Below are 23,794 nucleotides of genomic sequence, written 5' to 3' on the forward strand. Positions count from 1 at the left end.
TCAACTACTCGATAAGGACCAACAAACTTTTGATCAAGCTTTGGCATTGCAGACGTTTTGTTAAAGTTAATCAGCATAACTCTCGAACCTACTTTGATTTTGGATGGCTTTGCTCGAGTGTTTGCGACTCTTGTAAATTCAGCTGTTGATTTATGAAGTGTTTCACGGATTCTTCTAAAAACACTTTGAGCTAAGCTGGTACGAGTTGCTATGAAATCATCAGGATTGTAATTTGGTTTCGGATTAGAATATAACAACTCATAAGGCAAACGTTTATCTACACCATACAATGCATAATGTGGAGTGTCACCTATAGAAACATTGTAAGCAGAATTTATAGCACACTGCACATCAGGTATAACTTCATCCCAAGTTTCACTGTTGGGATTGATAGTGGCTCTCAAGACATCAAGTACTTTCTTATTGGTTCGTTCCGCTAACCCATTGCTGGCAGGATGATGAGGAACAATGGTGGATTTAGAGATCTTGTACAAGGTGCACAAATTTTCAAGAATCTCATTACAGAATTCACCTCCATTATCTGTTACTAGGGACTTAGGGGTGGTATGCCTGCAGATAATGCGTTCTTTAAACGCTTTAGCTACTGTCTCGGCAGTCTTATCTGCAATAGGAACTAACTCACAATATCTGGTGAAATGGTCTACCATAACACACAGATGTTTGTTGCCTTGGAGGGAACATTGGAAATTAGTTAACAAATCTAGCGCAACTCTTTCCCACGGTTCGCTAGTAGTTGGATATACCTGGATTGGATTAGGGCCATTAGCATTACCTTTATGTTGCATGCAGACACTACATTTCTTAACATACTCAGAAATATCAGTTGCCATACGAGGCCAAAAGTATTTCAATCTGGCTTGTTTTACTGAACGATCCATACCAGGGTGTGCAACACCTGGTACATCGTGAACTAGCTGTAAGGCTACATTCACTAGTGACTGTGGAATTACTAACTGGTATACTCTTCTGCTAGGAGTACCCAACTCGGCTGTTCGATACAGTAATTCTTGGTTCATGACAAAGTCACTGATGGGTGCTGGTGGCTTCACAGTCAGAATAAGATCTTCCTGGAGCAGGAATCGAATCGCACCAGACCACATGGGATCTGTTCGTTGAGCATTCTTTACATCTTCAGCACTAAATGGAGGGTCTGCAGTTACTATACTAACATGTCGCGATAAGGCATCTGCGACTACATTTGACTTGCCAGGTAAATGCTCAAAGGTGGGATTGAACTCTTGGATAGTCAAGGTCCATCTGGCTAACCTTCCAGTAGGTTGTTTGTTCTGGAGTAAGGGTATCAGTGGAGCATGGTCTGTCAAGACATGAACAGAGTACTGATAAATAATGTCTCGGAAGTGCTTTAAAGACCATACTATTGCTAAAGCTTCTTGCTCAGTTACTGTATAGTTACGTTCAGCCTTTGTAAGGACTCGGCTAGCAAATGCAACTGCGTTGTACTTGCCATCGGTCTTCTGAGCTAGTACGGCACCTATGCCAATTGAACTAGCATCAGTTGTCAGATAGAAGGGCTTAGAAAAATCTGGAAATTTCAAAATTGGAGAAGATGTTAGCTTTTCTTTTAGAGTTTGGAATGCTCTTTCTTGACGGAAGGTCCAAACAAAAGGAGCATCTTTCTTAAGCAACTCAGTTAGAGGAGCAGCTATGGAAGAAAAATTGGCAATGAAGGATCTATAAAAACCTGCTAAGCCCACAAAGGATCTTACGGCATCAGCAGTTTTGGGAGTTGGAAAATTTAGTACTGCAGTTACTTTACTTTGGTCAGTCGTAACCCCTCTAGGAGTGACTACGTGACCAAGAAACTTAATTTCTGATCTGAAAAATTGACATTTAGACAGTTTGATCTTTAAATTGGCTTCTTCAAGCTTACCAAGTACTACATCAAGTCTTTTCAAGTGTGTATCCACGTCTTTAGACATGACGATTACGTCATCTAAGTACACCATAAGTGCATTACCTATGAGACCTCTAAAGATATTAGTCATGAGCCTTGAGAACGTGATAGGGGAAGATCGTAATCCAAATGCCATACGGAGGAAGTGATAATGACCTGTAGGAGTGGAGAATGCAGTTAGCTCTTGGCTGTCCTCGTGAAGAGGGACTTGCCAAAACCCTTGTAACAAATCTAGGGTTGAAAAGACTTTGTTATCTCCGATATTACGTAAAAGATCACCCAGTACAGTGAGTGGAAAACGATCTGGAATGGTTTTCGCGTTTAACTTCCTAAAGTCAATTACTGGGCGCCAAGTACCATCCTTCTTAGGTACTAGTATCAAGGGTGCATTCCAAGGGGAATTGCTAGGTGCAATAACTTCATCATCAAGCATTTGATTGATCAATTCTTCTGCGACAGCAACTTGTGAATGAGGCATTCTGTACGCAGGTATGTAGATAGGTCTAGTACCAGGTTCAAGTGGAATACGATGGGACAATAAGTTCGTTATACCCATCTTCTCACCTGGTAAAGCAATGGCTTTACGACGTTTGTTCAACAGAGTCAACAAACGCTTGACTTCATCTGGGAAGTCAGTGGGAGCTAAGTCTTTCTCCTCAACTGGTGGAACAGATTGATCCAGTGAAGTGGATGAGGTCTCCCCGGCAGAAATAGCACCGACCCACTGGTCAGGTGACAACTCATCCTCTACCTGAACAGGGTAAGGATAGTGAACAAGGTCAACAAGATTGGTATTTGCTCTGAGGCGAACACTGTGACCAGAAGTGTTGGCCAGGAAGAAATGGATCTTACTATATCTTACAACATGTAAGGATGGTTCAACAAATAGACCTTTTACTTTGCAGGAATCACTGTCAACTAGGACGTTATCACCATCTGGAACACTAGGAACAACTACAGACACTCTAGTGAGAGCACTAGCCGCAACAGAGACGTCTTTCTGCAGACGGCATGTGACATCAACAAGAGATGGCATTACTAGTTTCAAGTAATCGTTTTCTGACAAGGCATCCCCTGTGGAGAAACTACTACTCGAACTAGCAGTCATTGCAGGGATAGGTTGTGCACTCAAGGCAATCTGAGTGTCCTCGGACACTTGAGGCATCGGACTATCCTGCAAGTCTGAAGGTATAGGTGGAACACGGATGGGAGTGACAGAATTACCAGTGCCTGACCGCTTGGGTACGCTACTGGAGAATGCATTAGCTTGTAAGGACTTAATCCGTACATCATACTCTGCAGCAGTATAACAGATTTCTGATCCAAGCTGGTAACCCCAGAATGGAACGATCAAGTCGTCAATTTGTGCATGCCATCGATAAGGGTCGAGCACAATGCGTAAGTCTCGCATGGAAGCAAATCCCAGTAGAAGGTCACCAGGGAAAGTAATCTGGTCGACAACAAGGAAGGAAGCAGTGAAGTCTCTACCTTGGATAGAAAAGGTTAGGGAAGTCCGACCTCGGACACGCAGGTGAGAACCAGCTACTCCACTAAGGGAGGACACATGAGTCGGTTCTACGAGAAGGACATGTCGTAACTGCTTATCCTTAAACAAACTAGACCTAATAATATTGACTTGCGCACCAGAGTCCATGAACAAATGAACGGGCGCATTATAAACAGATGCTTGCACTATAGGGCCTATGGTTGCATTGGAAGTTATGTGCAAACAGAAAGGTGGATTGTCATCAGAAAAGACTTGTTCTACTTCATCCCCAAAATCATCTATGTCAGAGACATGTGAAGCAACATCATCAGCAGGATTGTCATTCTCGAGACTGCTTAAGGCTTCAAAGGAATTGTGAACGGGGATGGTGTACTCATTATCACCTACTGTCACCATGGGACGGTTTGACTGGGGTGCTCGAATTCCCCCGAATTGGAAGAACGAGCCTGGTTCTGGTTAGTTTGAGAATTGGAAGAATGAGCCTGGTTCTGGTTATTTTGAGAACCATGATATCTGTTTCCTCTACGGGTTCTGCGGTTGGAACGGCCACGGAAGGACCTAGAGTACTGAAGGTTATAGAGAGCATTGCACTCAGATGTGTCATGTCCATGTATTCTATGATAAGTACAGTAGGGAAGATCTGGGTACTCATCATCAGTACGACGTCTCTTAGGGTAACTATCAGGACAATTAATTGCAATATGGCCACGGAAACCACAGTTGTAACAATTCCGCCGACTATGGTTACTGAATGTACTACGAATACTATGTGGTGTATAACGACTCTGTACACTGGTTCTTGGTGATCTCTGAGATGGTTGACGACCATGATTTGTCTCTGTGGGGCAAACAAGAGGTGGTGCAGACTGAGGCATAGGTGTGAAATTACTTTTAATACATGGGAAAGTACCCTGGGGGCACAAGGAACGTACATGATTTAAGGCTGTAAGTGGTTCCATCGTCACAGTTGGAGGATGAGCCTCATAAGCACACACGGAAGCAGGTGGCATTAGTTCTTTAATTGCTCCAAAAGCTGCCAATTTAGCAAACGATGCTGTGGATGGTTTATCCTCGTCAGGGACAAAAGATGATGATTGGACAGCATTGATAAATGATGATAAAAGTTTGTCTAATCTAACAGCAAATGCACTCAACGATTCATTACTCATGGGTGTAGCATTCACTAGTTCCCTAAGAACGACATATGGATCAGCTGTTTTTACTGGGACAAGGAAAGAACGAATCAGTTCCTCATATTGTGACCACTTAGTAAGATTCCTGAAGTCTCGCATATCAAGGAGATCAACAACGTGAACAGCAGCAGGGGATCGATAAAGAGCTTCTTTAGCAAGTCTGATAAGACTTTCCTCTGAAGGAGGACCTTCAACTAGAGCACTAGCACGAGAACGAATGGCCGCAAACCATGCTTCAAGACTATGTACATGGCCATTGAATAAAGGTAACACATCAAGGGAATCACGAGTATAACTATAGTATCTCAGTGTCTGGGTCGGTCTGTCAGTCGCTAAGGAACTGTGAGGACTGATGACAGGGGCAACAGTAGCCTGAGAGGTCTGAGTATCGACATTCACTAAAGTATCACTTGACGGTATGTGAGACATAATGGCAAAGTAGCACGAGAATAAATAAGGCAAAAATAATGAACAATAAAAATGATATAAAATGCTAGAATTGAAATAAAAGATATACAACTAATTCTGCAGAAGTAATAAAAAAAATGTCTAAGATACACTGCAAGAGGAAGGACAACTCAATGTGAAGGACTATTGGTCAAGAAAAAATTTACATTGAAATATACAAGTAAAAATATTACTGGAGACTGAATTAAATGCAAAATGAGCTGTCTTTACTCTTGCTAATAAAGAAATTAATTAATTAAATTTTAAATCAATGTAAAAGTATAAAATAAAATTACTAAATTATTAACTGGGAAATTTAAGTATTTTCTAAGAATGCATAAACGAGATTAAAATATAATTCATAAAAATATGAATAAAAGAAAATAATTCACTGCAGAACAAGTGCAACAAAATAATTCACTGCAGAACAAGTGCAACAAAATAAGGTGTAGAAATAATCACTGCAGTAGTAAGGTTTCACTGGGAAAACTCGGGTTAAATAATGAAATAAAATTAAAAGATGAAGAAAAAAAAATGATTGAACACTTTACCTCTTAATTGTAAATTAGACAAAACAATTTACTCAAGCAGAGTAAAGAAAACACTTTACGTTAAAATAGTAATTGAAATTGCATCAAGAGTGAATTTGTTCAAAGAAATATAAAAATATGAATAAAATAAAACAAAGGAACAAAACGGGTAATGTCACACTTACAGTGGCAGGGCACACAACATTATTAGTATATTCTTACAACAAAATCTTGCTGTGACTGATACGACAAAAATCTGCTGGCAAAAATAATGGTACACAGTCTGCGAAAAAATTAGAGGAATGAGACACTGCTGGCATACGAAAAAAAGACACACATAGAAATAAATGGATAATTTGGTATACTGGGGTGAATATCACTGCATGAAATACAATGACAATTACTGGAGAATACAACACTGAAAGAATACAATAAAAAAAAATGAATCACTTCACACAGAGTGACTGACTGGTACACTACACAATAATACTTACTAGAGACAGGAGTAGCATAAAAAAAAAACACAGAATAAAAAAAATATAAGATGAGTGAAAACACTGAAAAATATTGTAAACGAGTCAAAGAAATACTGAGTCTACACTGAAAACACAAGGCTTAGAGTACACAAGAAATTTACTATAAATGTCTCACACACGCAAATGTCTTTAAATGCAAGAAAAATGTCTCTAAATTATCACTGAAGTCTGTAGTAGTCGGGTGATTACTGGTGATGAGGGTAGGTTGTAGGTTGTCCTGCGCGGTGATGACTGACGCCTCCTACACTCACTGTTGTCGGAAGAAATGCGCTCTCTCGGTGAACTCCCATAATTGGGTTTTATCGTTGGCGCTCACCTACAATCTCTTGACCAATTATGTGAGCCAAAACAGTAGTAGGACCCGGTACAAGGGTACAAACAACCACAGGTAGATGAGGTGGGTGGCTGGTGGTGGTTGTGAAGGGAGAGTGTGGTGGGTGCTCGCTGGCGTGCAACGCCCGCCACTCTACCCACGAAGGTGGCTTGATAAGCCACTCTATGCCACAGGAATGGTGAAAACCACTCTTAGCATCCAACAGGGAGCACAAAGCGATATAGACAATACTTCAGAGGAACTTGGCTTACTTCTTACTGCGTGGCTTACTTCTCTCTCTCAGCTGGGTTAGAAGCTGGGTTGGCTGACTTGCTTACCCCACGAGAATGGCTGACTGGAAGACGTGTAACGATGCACAAAGCACGGAGGAGCAGTTGGATGACAGGAGACAGGCTGGATGATAGGCTGACTGGCGTTCACTTCCACAGTCTGGCTTACTGACTGGCGTAATTGCAAAATCCGGGTCAACCCCTCGGAGATTGAAGCAATTAGCACACGAACTAAGCCAGGAAGCTTGAAACGGCTACAACAGGCTTGCAGGCTGGAGGTGGTGAGAGAGGGTAAGCGGCTGGCTGGAGGTTCACCTTTGACCCTGCCGGCTACTCACAAACAGTCTTGTAACGTCTTGAATTACCCGTAAAAACTAAATCCACGCTCCACACCGCTGTCACCATTTATCATGTGGGAGTTCGACGTGGATTGGGTAAAGAAATACTCACGTAGGCTGGTAGTACGTATAATTACAGATAATGTGGAGTGCGCCCTTACAGCCGTACCTATCTCTCTGCTCTCTTAACACTGACTGACTGGCCGCCCACAGTACCCATATGTGAGGGGGTCTTTGAATAATGCCAGGTCAGCGCAATATGAGTTCAGATAGTGACTCAGGCAGAGACGGTTGGTCGTGAGTCAACTGGCACAGTGGTTACTGGTAACTGGTTACTACTACTGAGAGCAGCAGCAGCAGCAGCAGCAGCAGCAGTAGTAGTAGTAGCAGCAGCAGCAGCAGTAGTAGTAGTAGTAGTAGGAACAGCAGCAGCAGCAGCAGTAGTGGTAGTAGTAGTAGCAGCAGCAGCAGCAGCAGCAGTACTAGTAGTAGTAGTAGTAGCAGCAGCAGCAGCAGCAGCAGCAGCAGCAGTAGTAGTAGTAGCAGCAGCAGTAGTAGTAGTAGTAGCAGCGGCGGCAATGGTAGCGGCAGCGGCAGCCGGCAGCGGCAGCAATGGTAGTAGTAGCGGCAGCAGCGGCGGCAATGAGTAGTGGCAATGGCGTGATAGTGGTAGTAGCAGCGGCGGCGGCAATGGTGGTGGTGGCGGCCGGCGGCCGAGCGGCAGCGGCAATGAGTAGCGGCGGCTTATCGCGGCAGAATAGTAGTAGTAGCAGCAGCGGCGGCGTGGTAGTAGTGGCAGCGGCAGCAGCTGGCAATGAGTAGTGGTAACGTGGCAGCGGCAATGGTAGTGGCAGCAGCGGCGGCGGCAGCAGCAGCGGCGTAATGGCGTGGTAGTGGCGGCAGCAGCCGCCAGCAATATTGTGTAACGGCGGCGGCGGTAGTAGCAGCAGCAGCGGCAATGGTAGTAGCAGCGGCAATAAGAAGCAGCAGCAGCCGTGGTGAGTGGCAGCGGCGGCGGGAGTGGTGAAGTGGCAGCGGCAGCGGCGGCGTGGTGGTGGTGGCTGGCAGCGGCGTAGTGGTGGTGGCGGCGGCGGCGGCGGTAGTGGTGGCGAAAGCGGCGTAAGGCGCGGCGGCGGCCGGTGGTGGCAGCGGCGGCGGCCGGTGGTGGTAGCGGTGGTGAGTGGTGGTGGCGGTGGTGGTGGTGCTGGTGGCAGGCGGCCGGCGGTGGTGGTGGTGGTGGTAACGGCGGCGGCGGCGGTGGTGGTGGTAACGGCGGCGACCGGCGGTGGTGGCGTGGTATTGGTAGTGGTGGTGGTAGTGGTGTCGGCGGCGGCGGCAGCGGTAGTGGTAGCAGCGGCGGCGGCGGGCGGCAATGAGTGGTAGCAGCGGCGGCAATGAAGCAGCGGCAGCGGCGGCAATGGTGGTGAGTAACGGCGGCGGCGGTGGTAGTGGTGGCGGCGGCCAGCGGTAGTGGTGGCGGCAGCGGCGGCGGCGATGGTGGTAGCGGCGGCAATGGTGATGGTAGCGGCGGCGCGTGGTGCTAGCGGCAGCGGCGGCAATGGTGGTGAGTAGTAGTAGCAGCAGCAGCAGCAGCAGTAGCAGCAGCAGTAGTAGTAGCAGCAGCAGCAGTAGTAGTAGTAGTAGTAGTAGCAGCAGCAGCAGCAGCAGCAGCAGCAGTAGTAGTAGTAGTAGCAGCAGCAGCAGCAGCAGCAGCAGTAGTAGTAGTAGTAGCAGCAGCAGCAGCAGTAGTAGTAGTAGTAGTAGTAGTAGCAGCAGCAGCAGCAGTAATAGCAGCAGCAGCAGCAGCAGTAACTTATGGTTGTCATCACATAGTAACTATGAATTATTATTATTGTTGCTTTTACTGTTGCTGCTATTCCTGCTCCACCTACTAATATTCCTACTCTTACTACTACCACCACTCTTAAAAACACAGGTGTGGTCTAGAGGCCTGCACACCTGGTTGTAGCATGATAACCAAGGTAGAAACGAGGAACGAGCAAAAGGAAGCAGAGAGTAAATACTTATACTTCCTCCACCAAACAGCAAGCGATAATAAGCGCATTATATACACAGGTTATGTACAATAAGGCAAACTGCAAGAGACACGGTGAGAACCATATTGAGCCAGACTTGGAGGCAAGTCTTGCAATGCTGATTGACGAGTCTCCCACATCCCTTCACAACTTTGGCAGGCTTGCTTGCCATTGGCTGAGTGAACGAAGGTGCTAGCATAATGAGGGGGCTCATATTCATTATACACTTATCACCTGGTTCGCTGGTCAGTAGAGCATGAGTGTTTGACATATGCCAAATAAATTATACTCATAGCATGCCAAACCCCCACCCCAAGGCATACCTCAATGGGTAGTGTGCCACCATGGCACGAATTACTAATGGGACCACCTTTCCTCTTAACTATCCAACTCATTAGATAGTGTTCAACCCAAAGAAACTTTCAAGTCAGACACGACCTTAGAATAAGACAGCAGACAGTAGGGCTAGCATAGGTTCAAGGCACTTGTGACCGAGAGCAAAGTGTTCCCTCACTAAAAAAAAAAAAAAAAAAAAAAAAAAAAAAAAAAAAAAAAAAAAAAAAAACTTTTGGTCAGATTTGGTAAAATTTTATTTTATGGCCATAAGTCAAATAAAAGAGCTAGCTATCCATTTTCCCCTAAACAAGCAAATAAATTAAGAAGGTGTCGGCTAGCACATTATCTTTGCCGGCAATGTGACATGTGGAAAGGTTGTACAGTTGTAACACTAATGCCCGACACAGGAAATGAGTGTTGTTCTTCATGGAGCTGAGGAAGGTCAGAGGATTGTAGTCACTGAAGACGGTGACTACATGTGATGTGCTGAACAAGAACATGTCGAAATGCTCCAGTGCAAGTACCAGGCCCAGAGTTTCCTTTTTTATGGAGTACACTCGCTGTTTGGCCTGGTATTTATAAGAACAAAATGGCACAAGCTGCAGACATTCCTCACCAGATGCTTGGAGTAACACTGCCCCTACTCCAAATTTACAAGCATCAAACTATATGATACAAGGTTTTGAAAAACCTGGAAAAAAGTGTAGAAGTAGCGTTTAACACAGTTAAAAGCCTCTTGACAACTAGAGGTTGTGCAAAAATTAGTCTTACGACTGGTGAGAGAGATTAGGGGGGCTACCACAGTTGCAAAATTTTGACAGAATTTACAAGAAAATCTTAGGATTCCTAAGAATCTTTGCAGAGATTTCTTATCTTGAGGAATGGGATAATTTTGAATGGCCAAAACTTTGGCAAATTTAGGTGCCACTTTGCCACTACCCACTTCATGACCCCAAAAAATTATAGTATATTGGACAGAAAATGACTTAGATTTACAGTTAGTTGAACTGTCTTGAACCTCTCAAAGAGGTATTCAAGACAGGACAAATGTTGCCTCCAGGTAGCAGAAACTACATCTATATCATCCAGATAAGCTACTGTGCCTTCAAGTCCTTCAATAACCTAATGGATCAGTTTTTGAAATTAGACAGGAGAGTTCTGCATTCCAAATGGGGGTCACAGTATATTGATTAAGTAAGTAAGTAAGTAAGTAAGTTTATTCAGGTATACACAAATACAGTTACATAGAATTATCATACATAGCAGCATATGTGTAGAGAACCTAGGATAACCCAAAAAAGTCAGACAGAGTGACTTATTTCCATTGGGGTCCTTTTACCTTATTATTATAGTATAAAGGTTATAATATTTTCTTATTATTCTACAATGAAGATAACATCTTATTATCATACTAAAAAGACTATCTGCTACACCAAGGTCATTAAGACTATCTACGAGGGTCATTACAAGGAATAAGGTAAAATTTACACGTATGTTAGCTAAAAAATAGAAAATCATTCCTGGAATTACAAAGGCAGAAATCTCTCTCACTTTATCCGTTAAAGCTACCTGGAATTATCCTAGTTTAGAAACGAAAGGGGCTCACTCACAAAATCCACTATATCGTCTATATGTGGAAGAGGGTAAGCATCTGATACTGTGACCTCATTCACCTTGTGGTAGTTGGTGCACAGCCAGAATCCTCCATCAGGCTTTTTAACAAGGATGCACGACAAAGCCCACTGGCTGGACAATTCCTCCAACAGTCCATGTTCTAGCAGAAATACTATTTCAGGATTAGTTCTTTATGGAGAGAGTTTAATAGGTTTAGCAGCTCCTACATCCACATCATGATAACCCAGACTGTACATTTTCAGAACATCCGAAAATTTGTCGGGATGCGTTTGCATAAAAGCATTGAATGTTAATACTTGGTCTTCTGCAAGTTCCGACATTATAGGGCGAGGATCCTGGAGGATGACTGAGCTAGGAAGCCTTATTTAAGCCTCCAGGATAGTGTAGAGGAAATTAGGGTCATCCACAGGTTCACAGAGGACAAAATCATAACTGGAACCTTAGGTAACTGATTAATGTCTTAGACCTTACCGATGTTGGGTTTATCAAGAGGTGCTGCCACATAGTTTAAATCAGACTTCTTTTTTTATCAATTGCATCAGTCCCATAAACCTTACTTTTAAGGTGTGATCAAGCATAGGTTCTTGGACAAACACCTAGTCTCCTGGGTTAAAGGATTAAAATTTAGAAGTTTTGTCATACCACTGTTTCAAGTGGTTTTGAAAGGAATTTAGGTTGATGTTAGCAAGCTGAAATGCCACATGCAATCTTGATGTCGGACCGTGGGGTGTTTTGCAAGTGTCTTCTCCCAGCGATCATTCCTCGAGTACATACAGTGGACTTAAGAAAGAAAGAACACTGCAACAGGCTTATGGAGCGGGTCCATGTCCCCCCCGGATTAGCCCAATGACCCACCCAGTCTGGTCACCTCCACTCAAGAAAGGAGCACGGCACAAGACCCAGCAACACAAGCTACTCAGGTCCAACTCACACCCACCCACACCCACTCATGTATTTATCTAACCTATTTTTAAAACTACACAACGTTTTAGCCTCAATAATTGTACTCGGGAGTTTGTTCCACTCATCCACAACTCTATTACCAAACCAGTGCTTTCCTATATCCTTCCTGAATCTGAATTTTTCCAACTTGAAACCATTGCTGTGAGTCCTGTCTTGGCTGAAAATTTTCAGCACGCTATTTATATCCCCTTTATTTATTCCTGTTTTCCATTTATACACCTCGATCATATCATTATGCCCAAAATTCAGCTCGAAAGGACTGTACCCAATTGATTCCTGCACAATGTCTTGCATTGCAAACAGCAACAGAGGAAGCAATTCATCCCAATCTGTGGGAAAATGCATGCAATACGTACTCATCATAGTTTTAAGGTTAGGTGAAACCTTTTCAAGGCGCCCAAAACTATGGGATGATAGGCTGTGGACAGTTTTTTATTAATTCCTAGTCTAGTTAAAGTTTCTCTGAATGCTTTTACTGTGAAATTAGTGCCCTGGCACTTTGAATAGATTGTGGGAAAAAAATTAATGAGGGCTTTAAGAATGGCTTTAGTATTCATACTACACAGGTACTGCCTCAGGATACCTTGTAGTTTTATCAAGAATGGTGAACAGATCTGGCCTTCGGTAGGGTCCCTCATATTCGGTGATTAGGTCCATAAATGGCTCTCTATCAGCGGGTATGGGACGAAGTAGTGTGGATTTAATATAGTGTCCTGCCTTACCCACTTGCTGACAATTGCAACAGGACTGGCTGTAATTCTGTGCCTATCGTCTTATACCTGGCCAATAAAAATGCTGCAATATCCTATAAAGGGTTTCAGTGACACCCAAATATCCTAAGGACGAATTGTGAGCTATTTTCGGGACCAGAGATCTGAATTTCTTTGGTATTACCAGTCTATCTGGTTTTAACACTTCCTGTACCTCCTTACCAGTAGCTGGAATTAATAAAAAAATTTTAAGGATATATTTAACCAGGTGACAAGTATTGGATTCACCCATGGCAGCTTCAAGAGCAGATGCTATAGAAAAGTCCCTTTTCTGTTCTTCTTGAAAAGAATTTTCCCTCGGGCATGAAAACAGAAACGTCTGGCAGTCCTGTGAATTCAGAATAGGAAGGCTTAATCAGGGACTATTCACTCGATTTACAAAGCCCTGGCCAGTTTTTCCCTGTAAAATGACATTGCATGAGTTATGGCCATCATTGGAGAGGAGGCTCTGGTGGTTACAATTAGCTTGGGACAGCATCTAGAACTTAGAACATTGCTGCCAAAGCAACAACTAAGCATCTTTCGCAAGGAATCCCTCAGACACATCTTGAGTTAAATATGCAGTATAATACTGGGTTTTAGAAAAAAAATTATGCAGAGGGACAGAAAATACAGCTCCCCCTTAAGCCTCTAATAACACCAAGGAGTTTAATGAACTATCCACAGAAATTGGAAGTACTCTCTCTTGTAAGAGGAAGCATTGAACCCCGGTATCACTGAAGGTGGATACTTCACTGGGACATTCCTGCTCTTTAAGGAAGATTCGACTTTATCTATTTTAGGGTGCTATACAGACACCTATATCCCACTGATTAGTTTCTGCAGAAAGCATAGTTATTTTTCCTAATGGCAGTGGTGTAGTCAACTTACCACGAGCAGCAGGTTTATCTAGCTTGGGACAAGTAGCCTACATGTTATCAGGCTCACGGCAGGAGTAACAGGTGATGGATTCTAGAATCTTGTCTCTTGCTCCTTGCTGTTTGTGAGTAAGGCATTGATTTACAACTCCAGCTTTCGCCTTCAAACGAATTTCAGACGTTCGTCTATGATCTCTCTCCATCCAAGGTTGCTGGGAAGAAAAGTTATGAGACCGCTCGAACAAGGAGCAGTTGGCCTCAAGTGTGTCAGCAAGTCTAGCCGCCTCCGTAGCACTTGCCACCCGAGCCTCTGGTCCAACTGACTCGAGAAGACTGTCAAGGAGGACCATTTACACTAGCCCACTGAAATTCACAACACCAGTGGATGTTTTAGATTGTCCACGAAGAAACTCTGCTTGGGAATGACATCGTCTTCACATCCCTTCTGCTTCTACCAACTTTTCTATAGGTAAGACACATATGCAACAGTTAGGTATCTTTATTTCGAAACGTTTCGAAATAAAGATACCTAACTGTTGCATATGTGTCTTACCTAACAATCTGTCGGTATTTTATACCATTTTAATGTTCAACTTTTCTATACTCGACTGAAGAAGCCTACTGTGTAGGCAAAACGTTTCGAAATAAAGATACCTAACTGTTGCACATGTGTCTTACCTAACAACCTGTCGGTATTTTATACCAGTTTAATATTCAAGGTTTTCCTTGTTTGCCAGAATTAAATTAAGCAAGTTCATTTCCCGTCGTTGGTTCTTTCACAAATTATTTTAAATAACAGCGCATTACCTCTCATATCCTTATATTTTATTTTTAAATTTTATATGTTCCTGCTTTTGGAGAACTAGATACTTATCATTAATTTTTAAGAAGTTTTACAATGTGCAATCGTAGCTTCAAGCTGCAAAACTGCAACAATTCTTCTTTCTATATTAACTCTCGTGACTCTCACTGCCAGGAATTTGCAATACGTGTATACCGTCTTACATGTGTCAAGACACACCATGATAAGAATCATTTCACTGACATGTTTCACTTGGTAACAATAAATTAGTGAGCTATGTACGATCTTACACACCAACAATATCTCTTTGGCAAAACACGTAAGGTACATGTAAAAAAAAAATCGTGCTATCTCGACTTTAAAGAATGTAATTTGATCCCTTTTGGATAGGGATTTCCTCATCCTTCAATACTAATATTCTTATTACAGCTCGCGATGAATGGATTCTAAAATATAGTTCAATCTCTTCACTGAAGTTTCTTCTAACTTAAATTAAGAAACTAAAGCTTGGATGCAAATTAAATTTGAAGCAGAGCACCACGAAGCAGACATTCATGTTGCAAATCGTATAGTGATACCGACAGTCTGTGGAAATGGACATATGTGTACAATTCAAGACATTTATTAAAGGAAACGTTTCGCCATGAGTGACTTCTTCAGTCAGCTACAACAGGTAAATATAATATACAGTAGACCGTGTAGGTGACCTGAAAAAAAGTAAGGTGAGGCGGGAGGTACATCATATTGCAGAAAATGTGTTGGATAAATATATTAGTGCGAGGGGTTGAACTATATATTTGTGTAACATATTTTGCTACAATTTAACATATCCTTGACGCACCTTACTGTTGTTTCAGGTTACCTGCACTGTCTATAGTGTATATAGGTGTATATATATATATATATATATATATATATATATATATATATATATATATATATATATATATATATATATATATATATATATATATATATATATATATATATATATGCAAAACAATCACTCTGAAAGAATAGAGAAATTCCAAGCGCTTTCGTGACTACTCACATTATCAAGGAACTATAAAAGTAAAGCATCCAAGAAAGGTATATAAGGGGGTCTGGCCAACACCTCACTATCAGATCCCACAACGGTTAAACACCTGACGCGCGCCGGCTCAACTGGACAGGTCCTCTGCACAACCACCAGCAAACTATTCTACCCAAGAAAATTTTTAAAATTATTATTTGTCCAGTGTATTATTAAATTCTTCCCAAATTCTATTAATTATAAATGGATCTAATTTATATAAACCAAAGGAAATATTCATATTATTGTCAAAACTGCTTTTTATGAAACAAGATTCAATTATATTCCTGGTATAAACCTTGGTAATAAATACCGACAAGTTGGTTTAGAAAGACACGTAAGCAAACACTATAACATATTTATTAGAAAACGTTTCGGTCCTGGGACCTTGATCACTTCTAACATACAGAGGTAGAAAGACATTATATATATAGGCGGAGAGTGAGATGTGACGCACGTGACCTGAGGAAAGTCATAAGAACATAAGAATGGAGGAACACTGTGGAAGGCCTACTGGCCCATGCGAGGCAGGTCCTTATCAAAACGACCTCTGCCTATGATGAGGACCAGTAGACGATGAAATCATGTGACTCCTGTGTTGTTGGGTTGGTGCTGCTTAAGTATCATGTATGCCAATGTTTTTGAAATTTTGTAGTTTCCAGTGTTGCGTTCTATAGTGTCGGTGACGGTGATTAGTGAGGCTTCTAGGCACCGTCGGCGTCTGAGGTCTGGTTCGGTGAGAACGAGTTGTGCCTCGTTCCAGTTCATCAAATGCCCCGTGGAGTCTCTGTGGAGGACACAGGCGTACCTTACATCGTCTCTGTTAGAGGCATTTCGATGCTCATTCAGGCGGACTGCAAGATCTCTGCCTGTCTCGCCTACATATTTCTTGGGACAGAACCCACAGGGGATAGTGTAGACGCCTGCTGTAGAAGTTAGAGGTGTGGGGCTGCGTTTAGTAGTGAGGTCTTTGATAGAGGATGTATTTATGGTGGAAACGTTGATGTTACTCATAGCAAGTGCCCGGCGAGTATTCGTGGCAACATCGCCACATGGGAGTACTATGAACTGTTTTGGGGGCTGTTCCATGGGCGGTTTGTTGAGGATAGCTTGTGCCTTGAGTCTGCAATCTCGGATGAAGAAAGATGGGAACTGAAGACGTGTAAAGGCTTGTGTTATGTAAGTGCATTCTTCTTCTAGAAAACAAGGGCTGGAGATGCGAAGAGCTCTCAAGAAGAAGCCAATGAGGACTCCTCTCTTAGTGCGGGTATCTTGGTGTGAATAAAAGTGTATAAGATCGTCCTTGTTGGTAGGTTTTCTATACACTTTGAAGAGAAGTTTGTCACTGTCGGGAGAAAAGCAATATAGACAGGGCTTAATACACAAAGATACTCTTAAACACTATTCATCAGCTCTCACCAAAGTGATAAAAAAAGCCAAACAACTATACTACTCCAGTAGATTCACAGACACTAGAGGAGATATAAAAAAGACCTGGAAAACACTCTCTCAGATTCTAGGGACCCACAAACTGAGAAAAACCAAGAATATTGTCCTAACTAAACCTAATGAAACACCACTACATCCCACTGACACAGCTAACAAGATAAACGACTTCTTCTCAAAACATAGGATCTAATCTCGCCAGTAAAATCCCACATACCAATGCCCATGCCGGGGACTACCTAGATGGAAATTTCCCTAATTCCTTCTATCTTGCACCAACTGAGCCCACGGAAGTCATTGGGATCATAAAGTCACTTAAAAATAACTCGGGGAATCTGTCTCATGTCCCACCATTACTGTACAAGCGAGCGGCCCATGTCCTTTCACATGCTATTTCATTACTTTTTAACAAGTCAATAGAGACTAGCACCTTCCCGAAACTACTCAAGATGGCAAGGGTTACACCAATACATAAAGGTGGTGACCCTACAGACTTAAACAACTATAGGCCAATATCTAACTTACCATTGCTATCCAAAATCTTTGAGAAACTCGTGTACAAGAGACTGTATTCATTTATAACGGCTCAAAACATACTCAACCCCTGCCAGTTTGGATTCAGGAAAAATAAAAGCACTAATGATGCAATCATAAAAATTCTAGATCTGCTTTACACAGCATTGGAAAATAAGGAATATCCACTAGGAATTTTTATTGACCTAAGAAAAGCTTTTGACACAGTAAACCACCAAATCCTACTCCACAAACTTGACCACTACGGTATAAGAGGCCATGCGCTTGCTTATTTCAAATCTTACATTACTAATAGGTATCAGTACGTCACCATTAAAGACACAGCATCAGCAACACGGCCACTTGATACTGGAGTTCCGCAGGGAAGTGTCCTTGGTCCCCTGCTCTTCCTCATATACATCAATGACCTTCCAAACGTATCCCAACACCTGAAACCCATTCTCTTTGCTGATGACACGACTTATGTCATCTCTCACCCTAATCTTGCCACCCTCAACACCATTGTGAATGAGGAGCTGATTAAAATATCGACTTGGATGACAGCCAATAAACTTACGCTTAACACTGACAAAACTTACTATATTATGTTTGGTAGCAGAGCAGGAGATGCACAAATTAACATTAAGATTGACAACACTCTAATTACCAGAAATAATGGGGGGAAATTCCTAGGCTTATACCTTGACAACAACCTGAATTTCAGCACCCATATCCAGCATATAGCCAAAAAAGTATCCAAAACGGTTCGGATCCTCTCCAAGATACGATACTACGTGCCGCAAAATGCCCTTCTCACACTATACCACTCACTTATTTATCCATACCTCACCTATGCTATTTGTGCTTGGGGATCAACTGCAGCAACACACCTAAAGCCAATAATAACCCAACAAAAAGCTGCAGTAAGAATAATCACTAAATCCCATCCCTGGCAGCACACCCCCCCCACTCTTCAAAGATCTAAACTTACTCCCAGTTCAGTACATCCACACTTACTACTGTGCTATCTATATCTACAGGGCCTTAAACTCTAATATCAACCTTGACCTAAAACGCTTTCTTGATAGTTGTGACAGAACCCACAGGCATAACACCAGACACAAACATCTCTACGACATTCCCCGTGTCCGACTAAACCTTTACAAAAATTCAATGTATGTCAAAGGCCCTAAAATCTGGAATACCCTACCTGAGAACTCTAGAACTGCAGACACATTCATCACCTTCAAAACTACCATTAGAAAACATCTTATCTCCCTGATACACCCCGTCAACTAACTACACGAATACCAATGATATCTCCCCTCATTCTACGCCTCTCCAGAAAGTGGAGATTTAAGGCTTTGAGTCTATCTTCATACGTGAGGTTCCTTACACAGTAAATCATTTTAGTCATTCTTCTCTGTATGTTCTCTAATGAGTCTATATCCATCCTGTAGTAAGGGGACCAAAACTGAGCAGCATAATCTAAATGAGGCCTCACTAGTGATGTATAGAGCTGTAAAATAACTTTTGGACTTCTGTTACTTATACTTCTTGAGATAAATCCAAGTAATCTGTTGGTCTTGTTGCGCACACTAAGGCACTGCTGTCTTGGCTTTAGATTTCTGCTTACCATGACTCCCAAGTCTTTTTCACATTCTGTATGATCAAGCTCTACTTCACCTAGATTATAGCTTCGAGTAGTGGACATAGGAACAGTTATTTGTAGGTTTTCTGTAAATTTTAAATTTGAATTCATTATTACCCTTAATAATTAAAACATCTAGAAAAGGTAATGAGTTATTTTCTTCAAACTCAACAGTAAAGTTTATGGAATGGGCTAAGCTATTTAATTTTCCAAGGAAATGGTGTATATCTACATTTTTGGGCATAAGACACAAAATATCATCAACATATCTGAACCATTTAGCTCTATTAGGGAGGATTGTGTTAAGCAATTTTGTTTCAAAAAATTCCATGTATAGGTTACTAAGAACAGGTGAAAGAGGATTTCTTAGTAACCTATACATGGAATTTTTTGAAACAAGATTGCTTAACACAATCCTCCCTAATAGAGCTAAATGGTTCAGATATGTTGATGATATTTTGTGTCTTATGCCCAAAAATGTAGATATACACCATTTCCTTGGAAAATTAAATAGCTTAGCCCATTCCATAAACTTTACTGTTGAGTTTGAAGAAAATAACTCATTTCCTTTTCTAGATGTTTTAATTATTAAGGGTAATAATGAATTCAAATTTAAAATTTACAAAAAACCTACAAATAACTGTTCCTATGTCCACTATTATTCTTCGCATCAACATAGAGTCAAACTGTCTGTTTTCTCATCAATGTTTTTGAGAGCTTTACGAATTTGTAGTCCTGAGTTCATACATGAGGAAATATCCAAAATTTATGAAATAGGTAATGATTTAAAATACCCAAGAAATGTAATTGATAAATCTTTTAAAGTTGCTAGAAATACTTTTTACAATCCAAAAAGGGACAACCAGCCTTATTCAACTAAAAATATGTTGGCTCTCCCTTACCATGAAAACTTGGTTGATATGCCTTCTCTTCTTAAGACTTTTAATATTAAAGTTGTATTAAAAAAATCTTGATACAGTAAAAAAAACTTTTGATAAAGAATTCCCCCCAAAATGCTGATGGATGTGTCTATAAGATTCCTTGTAAAATTTGCGATAAAGTTTATTACGGTCAAACTGGTAAAAATCTCGAACTAAGATTAAAACAACATAAATATAGCATTAGAACTGGACAAGATTCCAATGCTCTATTTATTCATGTAAGAGATTTTAACCATCCAATTGATTTTCAAAAAGTTGAGAAAGTAGTATCAAGCAAGTCCATGGTCGACAGGAATATAATTGAATCTTGTTTCATAAAAAGCAGTTTTGACAATAATATGAATATTTCCTTTGGTTTATATAAATTAGATCCATTTATAATTAATAGAATTTGGGAAGAATTTAATAATACACTGGACAAATAATAATTTTAAAAATTTTCTTGAGTAGAATAGTTTGTTGGTGGTTGTGCAAAGGACCTGTCCAGTTGGGCCGGCGCGCGTCAGGTGTTTAACCGTTGTGGGATCTGATAGTGAGGTGTTGGCCAGACCCCCTTATATACCTTCCTTGGATGCTTTACTTTCATAGTTCCTTGATAATGTGAGTAGTCACGAAAGCGCTTGGAATTTCTCTATTCTTTCAGAGTGGTTGTTTTGCATATTCTGAAATCACCTGTTTACTGTGATCTTATTGCATATATATATATATATATATATATATATATATATATATATATATATATATATATTTATTTATATATAATATATATATATATATATATATATATATATATATATATATATATATATATTTATTTATATATATATATATATAAATATTATATATATATATATATATATTTATTTATATATATATATATAAATATATATATATATATATATATATATATATATATATATATATATATATATATATATATATATATATATATATATATATATATTATATATATATATATATATATATATATATATCACTGTATTGCTACTAACTTCGCCACTCGTGGCGATACCTTTCTTTTAACAAATGTCCTGAAATGTACACATATTCATGCCTACGACCTGAAGACTAAACAGCACATTATTGCGTATCTAAAACGCCAGACATTACTAACATTACTACATGTTAGACACATTGATGAAAGAAATCCAAGAACAACAGAAGAAACAATCAAGATGAGTTGTAGACGTTTTACAAGGAGTGATAGAATATTCCTGAGAGATTTACGATCATATGGAAGAACTACAGATTCAAGTATTGTGAAGTGTCCAAGATATTATTGGATTTCAAAAATAATTATATGTTCCTAGACAGTCTGTTTCATCTGTGTATAATTACCATGCTGTATTCCCAGCTTTAATCACGTAGTTAAACTTGCTTACTGTGAGCTGCAGATCTTAGGATCACTTCTAAACTGTATATTAGCTTGTTGTATCAATGGTTTTGAGGAAGTGATTTTCACGTCTGTTATTGGATCAGTAAACTTTCAAGTCTTTCACAATGAACACAGATTTGCGTGTCGAGTTTCCACTTGTCTTCCCTCATCTGTGTCCTGGTGAGGGACGTTCATTCTCTGAGTGCTTCCAGAGTTGCAGATAAATGGTATAAAATTACATCACGATGAAAGTCTTTCTTTTTGAGTACAGATACGTGAAAAGTAGACAAAATATAAGTTTTATGAAGATTTGTGAAAAAAAATGTTTTTTTTTTTCTGCGAAGTAGCAATACTTATATGTTAATGTGTAAATGTTTGCAATAGCAAAAGTGTTTTTTTATATTAGTATGTGGAAAGTTGTATTGCCCACCCTATGCGCCAAAATTTTTTTGTTCATCTTCATCATGTTTCCTCCTGATCGTCATTTATTGAGAGTCATCAGGCTCATTTTGTACTGTCTTCCATTATATATTTTGTTTCTCATATCCGGTACCTGTCTTGTAACGAGACTTATAATGGACTGACCACCTCCCACCGAGGGTGACGGACTGATCGCCTCAAAACTTCTACCCATTCTCGTATTCAACTGAAGAAGCCTGTTGTAGAGGCGAAATATTCCAGCAACAAAGATAACCAAGCGCTACGAATATGTCTTATTTATCAACTATATGAGCTTTACAAGTGAAGTTTATTCAGTGATTGGTGTTACATATTAAATGAATAATTGTTTGATCGATTCATTAGTCTGCCTAGTTACATTTTCCTTTAATGTCTTTTTGCTCCTGTTGGAGATGTGGAACAGTTTTGTGTTTTTCCTTGTGCTTCTATGTCGGTTTTCTATCACAATCTCATTTGATTTCATCCCTGCTACCTATACTTTTCACAGGTATTTGAAGTCATCAACCATGAAAATTGGATTTTCGACTCTTATGGTATTGCCTTTTCTAAAATACATCCTGATGGCTCCTCCGTCCACCATGATACTTAGCCTCTCTAAATCACTTTTAAGAGTTCCAGTATCAGCTAAGCTTAATTACACACCACTAAACTTTCCAATGTACTATTACTGAGTTCTTCCGTCATTTTTGAAACTATAATATGTACTAAATTACTAGTTTTGAAAGATATGGAAAGGCCGACACAGGGAGACACGTAAAACAAGATTTCGTTCGGAATTTTAACCCTGGAGGGTTAGCCCCCAGGATAACCCAAGAAAGTCAGTCCGTCATGGAGGGACTGTCTTATTTCCACTGGGGTTCTCAGTCTTGTCCCCCAGGTACCTATTTGTTTGCTAGGTGAACGGGGACAACAGTTGTAAGAAAACACGCCCAATGTTTCCACCCTTGCCAGGAATCGAACCACGGACACTTTGTGTGAAGCGAGAGCATTGCCTTCCAGGCCACGAGTCACCTGCACATGTACTGCCAGAAGAATGGTGACACGAAGAGGAAGGTAGTGACAGTAGTAGTAGAGCTGCTGGTAGTTGGATACCACGTACTGGCATTATCATTTTTTTGTGCGATATCCTGTTTGCGAAGATTCTGGATATGCTGAAACTGCCGGATAACAGCCTGTTAATTGCTGTTAGTAATAGTAATTAGACGACCTCCATATATTTTTATCTATGTATATCACTTTCACAATTGAATAATTTAGCCTTATTGCTCTTCATAAAGTATTCTTGACTGTTCTCGTGTTTGATACAGGTGTTGCTACGGTCATCGTAGCTACAGACGTATTTCTGTTCTCTGATCCTAAATTTCAATGACCTAGCTGATTCAACCTTATTTTTCGTATTCCTACATATTATAATGTATTCCCCTGAACTAAGCTTTTTTAAGGATGTCTACGAGTAATGGCAATTTTTAATAATTTTATTGTCGAGCGTGTTTGATACGTTAATCGGTACGTTGTTAATGGCATCACAGTATGTCTAGGTCCCCAGTCAACCATTTCGATGTTAGTCTTGTTGAGGATCCGTGGCGCACATTTTCTTATGTTGTGAATGAAGTGTAGGGAAAGTGTTGGAAGGTAGTAAGAAGTGTGTATTCGTCGTTGAATTGCAGACTGAAAACTCTGAAAGCCCTGAGGAAGAAATCACTTTTCTTCTTAGTTCTGTTGTCATTATGGGAGAAGAAATGAAACACATCACTCCTGTAAGTAGGTTTCCGGAAAACCTTAAGAAGAATTATCACCTGAGAGAAAGTTGTTGGTTGTCCTCCTCAT

At 40.6% G+C, this 23,794-nt stretch overlaps 1 protein-coding gene across 1 annotated transcript in view; it reads right to left on the minus strand.

Moving 5' to 3' along the window:
* The window catches only part of LOC128685469 (uncharacterized), a 257,978-nt gene that overhangs the window by 43,741 nt on the left and 190,443 nt on the right, over window positions 1-23,794 (minus strand). The gene's annotated exons all lie outside the window — the stretch shown is intronic.

The sequence above is a fragment of the Cherax quadricarinatus genome, chromosome 1 (assembly GCF_038502225.1).
Source record: "Cherax quadricarinatus isolate ZL_2023a chromosome 1, ASM3850222v1, whole genome shotgun sequence".
Taxonomy (NCBI): domain Eukaryota; kingdom Metazoa; phylum Arthropoda; class Malacostraca; order Decapoda; family Parastacidae; genus Cherax; species Cherax quadricarinatus.